The 7,238-nt window shown below is 40.2% G+C and overlaps 1 pseudogene; it reads left to right on the top strand.

Moving 5' to 3' along the window:
* Nucleotides 1–4,449: 4,449 nt before the first annotated feature.
* Nucleotides 4,450–6,071, top strand: LOC110562726 (glyceraldehyde-3-phosphate dehydrogenase-like; annotated as a pseudogene).
* The last annotated feature ends 1,167 nt before the right edge of the window (nucleotides 6,072–7,238 follow it).

Raw genomic sequence — 7,238 nt, 5'->3', positions numbered from 1 at the left:
CAGTGAGACCAAGATGAAACCATGGAACAAACATCCAAGAGTGTGTGGTAGACAAAGCAAACCAGCCCTGCTCATTTTGCCATTCTAGTGCTTTTGAATGTTGAGGAGGCTGAATAGAGGGGAAAAAAAAGCTAAAAAAACCTCAGCTCTTTCAAGAGACCTTTTTGAATATTAATTTGTATGTATTCACATGAGATTCAGAAGGTAGAAAAGACGTGTTGATAGGGATGTGAGGCTTCTTAGCAAATTTTATTCAACTATTCAGTCTCTAGCTTCATAGGTTAGTATAGTAAGCTAATGGAGTATCAGTGGCAAGATTCATGTGTGCTGTGTGCTCGGTCACTAAGTTCAAGTCAATAGGTGTTAAGAGGCAGCAGAAGCAACAACCATGAAAGTTCTATGAGCAAGACTTTAGTGAGCCCTATATCCTAGGTATGGAAGTGCACTCACTCATGAACTCCACTTCTCGTGGTACTTACTTCCTTTCCTCCTCTCTGATTGCTAGTGGAGTCACTCTAAGAAGTCTCCCAAGCATGTGTACTTCAAGTCCCACTCAGCATTCCCTGTAGAAGCCTCCTTTTCTTGAATCTACCTGAATTGGTTTAGGTTTTGTCCCCTGACCTCTGGCTGGTACAAAAACTTTGGGACACTCATGTCCTAGTTGGTAAGAGATCCAGAAAGAAAAGCAGCACTTAGTCCTTAGGACTCTAAACAGCTTGCTCGATGGAAGCTGTGTGACACAGAGAATGAGGAAGGGGATGCCCAGGAAGGAGGAACAGGTTTATTTTGATGAATCAAATTAAAGGAAGAATATGGAGTGGAGTTACAGGAATTTATAGAATTCATCTAGAGATCCATGTCTGAAACCCCTAGAGAATTACAGATATTTTACTTTGGTTTTATACTTTTGGATTTTGTTAGTTTGTATATCTGTTTCTCGAGACAGTTTTATATTGCTCAGGCTTTCCTTGAACTCACTATAGAATCAAAGATGATCTTAAACTTCTGATCTTCCTGCCTCTGCTCTCTTGAGTGTTGGAAATTTCAGGCATCAGCTACCAACTTGGTTTATTTTTCAGCCTGTCTTCATATCTCTTGAACTCTTGCTACTTGTCTTGGGCCCCCCTATTGGGATCAGTTGCTCATAGCATGACAGGTTCTGGTCTTACCTGTTCCATGGTATCTCTTCTTGATAGCCCTGCATCAAACAAAAAGACAGAGGCAATATCAAACAAAAAATGAGATGTTGGGCTCCTGAGAGAGTAAGGGCACTGGGATGAGTCATGAGAATAAGAACAGAAATGAAGGTCATTCAAAATAAAGTAAGAAGGGTTTGGGGAATGCTAGTTATAAACACATGGAAACCTGAGTTCAAAACCTGGCAACTACAGAAAGAAAATGGAAAAAAAGAAAGAGCAAGACAAAGAACGAGAGGGGAAGGGAGCGAAGAAAGAAAGGAAGGAAAGAGGGAAGGACTGGAGGAGACAGGAACTCCACAAGAAGAGCACCAGAACCAAAAAATTTAGGCATAGGGGTCTTTTCTGAGACTGATACTCCAACCAAGTATCATGCATGGAGATAACTTAGAACCTCTGCACAGATGTAGTCCATGGAAGTTCTGTCTCCAAGTAAGTTCCCTAGTAATGGGAACAGGGGCTGTCTCTGCAATGAATTCAGTGGCTGGCTCTTTGATCACCTCTGCCTGAGGGAGAAACAGCTTTACTAGACCACAAAGGAAGACAATGCAGCCAGTCCTTATGAGCCCTGATAGGCTAGGGTCAGATGGAAGGGGAGGAGAATCTCCCCCATTGGTGGACTTGGGAAGGGTCAAGGGAGGAGAAGAGGGAGGGAGGGTAGAGTTGGGAGGGATGAGGGAGGGAGCTATAGCTAGCATACAAAGTGAATAAATTACAATTAATAAAAAATAAATTAATAAAATAAAAGAAAGAGAAGGAAAGGGAAGGAGGAGAGGAAGGAAAAAGGAGTGCAAGAAAAAAAAACTTGGATATGGTAGCAGGCACTTGTAAATCACAGCCTTGCACATACAAAGACTCCCTGGTCTCATTGGTCAGCTACCTTAGCCTAATCCACCATCCCCAGATCCTCCTATCTCAAAAACCAAACTGGATAAATCTTTTGGAAGACTCCCAAGCTGAACTGTGACCTCTGTACATATGTGGGTGAGTCCTGTACTCACCCACATATGAACACGCAAGCAGAAAAACCCTTTACCACATCTACTCCCACACACCTACATACCAAAGAGACAACATACAGAAGCAGGAATATGGATTTGTGATAGAATACTTGTTTAGCATGACTGAGGCTCTGGGTTCTATCTTTATCACAAAAAGAAAGAAGAGGAGAGAGGTAAGAAAGAAAAATTACTATGAAATAAGCAAAAATAGAGAAAGAGGTATGGTAATTGGTTAAAATAAGTTTTGGTTTTGGATCTTTATTGTTGTATTTCTGTTTTTAGAGACGGAACTTACAGATATCCACCTGCTACTGCTAACCTAGCACTGAGATTAAGACAAGGTGCTAAAAAAATCATTTAAAATGCACAAATCTAACCAATCAGAAACAGGTGGATTTCTGTGAATTCCAGGACATCTTGTCTCAAAAAACAAACAAACAAAGAAACAAAAAGACACAAATCTTTTTAAATATAAAATTATATTCAAGATTTAAAAAATAAAAATAGACAAACATATATACATTAAACACTTTGTGCCAGGAACTTTTTTTTTTTTTTTTTTTACTTAAATCCAAGTAAGTCTTCTGCTATAGCTTTTTAAATAATGGGAATTGTCACAATTTGCATCACAGAACTAAACATGGTAGTGGGCATACAAAAAATTGGTAACATTAAAAAGTTTCTGAATGTGCAATAACAAAAACACATATTAATTCCATCAAATGCATAAGCAACCTGTAAGTTGGAAAAAAGCATACCATGATTCTATTGACATGTAAATTGTTAAAAACACTTAGTTGTGGGAAAACATCCAAGAATGAGAATATTGTCCCCAAAAGGCCAAACCCAGTCTCCAGCCTGCCTTTGTACAGCCTGACAGCCAGTAATGATTTTTACAGGATTCAAGAGTTGTAATTTTTTATAAAAATTTAAATGCAGGATATTCAACAGAGACCTACAAAACCTAAAGTATTTACTATCAAGAATTGTATAGAAAAATTTGGGCAATGTCTGTGCTCTGTGGAGACACATGCACCTACAGGAAATAACTATGTTTATCTCTTTTTGTCTATCTCTGTTATCTAACTATAATATAGTGTCTAGTTACTCCGAGCATGAATATACAGATACAGATAGATAGATGATAGATAGATAGATAGATAGATAGATAGATAGATAGATAGATAGATAGATAGAGTTGGTGGTTATCTCTACAAAGCAGAAAAAGGAAAATATTTCGGTACCATTCTGTATTCTCAAGAGGAAATAGAAGCAAATATGGCTTTGTCTTTTTTCTACCTGTGGGGAAAAGTTTTTTTTTTTTTTTAATATTTCTAAGTTTTCTTCATCTATAGGATTTAGATAGTAAAAATTGTTCTACACTTACAGGATGGAATATATTTCAGATCAAGACAGGTAAGAGAGATGGATAAGCTTTCTGAACTACAGAGAGTGATGCAAGTCTAAGATAATCCATTTTCTCTTGCTAAATTGATTTTTTCCAGGTACTTGTTGTGGTAACAGAAAACTGACTATTAGAATGGAGGGACAAATTGTTTTTTCCTAATACTTCCTGTGTCATTGACTCTGAGGAGCCTATGCCTTTTAGGAGTAGAGTTTAACCAATTTCATATTTTTTTGTTCATAACATTACCATATCAGCATTCTCACATTTCAATCCTGAGACTAAAATACAGTGTTAGGAGCCCTGATTTTATTCAAAGAGCCATCTACTACATAATACCCTGTCTTAAAAATAAAAATTAAAAAAGTAGAGAGGAGATGCTGATTTTATCTCTGTGTAAGCCATACATCCCTAGAAGTCCTTCTGCACCTTCACCAAGGGCACCTTGTGAGTCCCCAAGCTCTGTTCTCCTTTTAAACTTGCTGATGTTGAGCTGGGGACTGCAGTATTCTGTTATCACCTGTTATACTCTTGACAGTGGCATAGTTTTTTTAACTGGTGATTTCAAGTCAACGCTGCATGAGACAGGCTTTCCAAATGAACATTTATTCTCAGAATTTAGCCAAGACCCTAAAAACAACCCACCTCTCTCCTGAATAGTAAAACAATTGCTAATGTTTTCACCATAGCAGATTTCAAGTTATACTACAAAGTTATAGTAAAAAAAAAATCACCATTTTATTTGCATAAAACAGAGATGTTGATCAATGGAATCAAACTAAAGACTCCGATGTAAATCCATACATCGAAGACACCTGAATTTTAATAAAGAATCCAGAAATACACAATGGGGAAAAGTCTCTTAAAGAGATGGTGCTGTTCATACAGAATGAAACTCAACTCCAAATGGATCAAAGACCTTAATACACTGAACCTGGTTGAGGAGAAAGTGGGGAGTAGCCATGAATTCGTTGCCACAAGAGACAATTTTCTGAACAGAACGCCGTTAGCACAGGCACTAAGCCCAAATAATAAATGAGATGTCATAGAACTGAAAAGCTTCTATATAGCAAAGGACACCATCATTTGGGCAAAGTGGCAGGCAATAGAAGGGGAAAAGATTGTTACTAACTCCACATCTTATAGAGAGTGAATATCCAAAATATAAAAAGAACTCAAAAAACAACAACAACAACAACAAAAAACCCCACATATCCAAAACAAATAACTCAATTTTAAAAGTGGGGAACATATCTAAACAAAAATCAATATCTGATCAGATTTAAGGCCCACTCCTTGAGATGAACCAATGCCTAAAACTGATAAAGTGGTCAAGAACATAAGACTAGATACTACTGTTCTGCTAAAGGTACATAACAATAAAATGACTCTTCAAAGCAATCTCCTAGCTCTGCTCTTCCTGTTCAAAACAGCCGCATCTTTCCATTCAGTGCTAGCCTTGTCCCTTAGACACAATAGTGAAGGTCAGAGTGAAAGGATTTGGCCATATTGGGTGCCTGGTTACCAGGGCTGCCTGCAGCTCTGGCAGAGTGGAGATTGTTGCCATCAATGACCCTTTCATCCACCTCAACTGCATGGTCTACATGTTCAGGTATGACTCTACCCATGGCAAGTTGAAAGGCACAGTCAAGGTTGAGAACAGGAAGTTTATCAGCAGTGGCAAGGCCATGACCATCTTTCAGGAGAGAGGTCTCGCAAACATCAAACGGGTGATGCTACTGATGAGTAAGTTGTGGAGTTTACTGGTGTTTTCATTACCATGGAAAAGGCCAGGACCCACTTGAAGGGTGGGGCCAAAAGGATAATCATCTCTGCCTCTTCTGCTGATGCCCCCATGTTAGTGATGGATGAGAACCATCAGAAGTATGATAACTCATTCAAGATTGCCAGCAATGCTTCCTTCACCACCAACTGCTTAGCACCCTCTGGTCAGGGTCATCCATGACAATTTTGGCATCATGGAAGGACTCATGACCACACTCCATGCTATCACTACTACCCAGAACACTATGGATGGACCCTCTGGAAAGCTGTGTCCTGATGGCTGTGGGGCTGATCAGAACATCATCGACTGGTGCTGCCAAAGCTATGGGCAAGGTCATCCCAGAGCTGAATGGGAAGCTAACAATCATGGCCTTCCATGTTCCTACCCCCAACGTGTCTGTCATGGATTTGACATGCCTACTGGAGAAACCTGACATGTGCGATAACATCAAGAAGATGGTGAAACAGGCATCTGAGGGCCCACTAAAAAGCATCCTGGGCTACACTGAGGACCAGGTTGCCTCCTGCAACTTCAACAGTGACTCTCACTCTTCTACCTTTGATGCTGGGCCTGAAATTGTCCTCAATTACAACTTTGTAAAGCTCATTTCCTGGGATGACAATGAATACAGCTACAGTAACAGGGTGGTGGACCTCATGGCCTACATGGCCTCCAAGGAATAAGAAGCTCTGGACCACCCAGCCCAGCAAGGACATGAGAGCAAGAGAGAGAACCTGGGCTTCTGAGGAGTCTCTATGCCAATTCAGCCCTTGACACTGAGCAGCCCCCTCACAGTTTCCATCCCAGACCCCCCAGAATAGCAGAAGGGGCACAGGGAGTCCTACTCTCTTGAAAACCATCAAAAAGCTCATTGCATCCAAAAGAAAAAAAGAAAAGAAAATCCAATCTTCTATACTCATAGTTCAGTGTCTTTCTCAGACACTGAGAAGCTTCCTCTTGCAATAGATGGGAAGGAAAAAAATGTTCTTCCCAGTTTTCAAGACACCAAAAGATCACCAAACCACACCAGGAGTCAGAAGTCATATGCAAAAGCAAAGAACTTTTATTTCAGGCTTAAGCTCGGACTCCCAGCATGAACTGACACAGCAGTCAGAGGCTAGGAGCCCCATGCCTAGAAAAGAAGATGGTTATAAAAAGGGTTTTTAGCAACGGGAAGGGGCTTCCAGATTTGACAGTAACATGAATGGGTGACATTCCGCAAAAGCAAGCTTGTTACATAGTGATTGGTTAGAGGTCAGCTGTAACCATCTACTATAACTATTTTGGTAACCATAATGACCACATATAATTGTTTTAGTAACCATAAGGACATCAGTCATTTTGACCTGTTTTCTGATCAGTTGGTTTCAGGGTTGGCACATTTTGTGGTCGTTCTCAGAAATGCTATGGCTTTCTACAAGTATAAACACGTTTTTCTGAAGTAGGGGTAAGTTTTAGGTCACGGATAGGATGGAGGCCAGTGACAAAATAGAGTCTGTTATGTTCATGCTCTTTAAAAACAGATACCCATGATGGAACAATGTGCAGAGAATGAAAGACCTTGGAACACCCATCCTAAATGGGATGTGTCCATAAAATCCCTTCCCTCAGAACTCAGGGAAACCTGTGGAAGAGGAGGCAGACCGATTCTAAGGGCCACTGTGGATGAAGACACCAAGGAAACAAGACCTTCCAAATACAGGACTGACACACATATAAACTCAGAGAGACTGTGGCAACATGAACAGGGCCTGTCCTGGTCTGTACCAGATGGGGTCCCAGTGCTGAGAGAGGAAGTGAACAATAGCCCCTCTCTCTAACCCAGAAACTATCTCCAAACAATAACCACT

Source organism: Meriones unguiculatus, chromosome X, assembly GCF_030254825.1.
Source record: "Meriones unguiculatus strain TT.TT164.6M chromosome X, Bangor_MerUng_6.1, whole genome shotgun sequence".
In the NCBI taxonomy this organism is placed as follows: Eukaryota; Metazoa; Chordata; class Mammalia; order Rodentia; family Muridae; genus Meriones; species Meriones unguiculatus.
The sequence above is the reverse complement of the archived record's forward strand: the minus strand, read 5'-3'. Positions and strand labels throughout refer to the sequence as shown.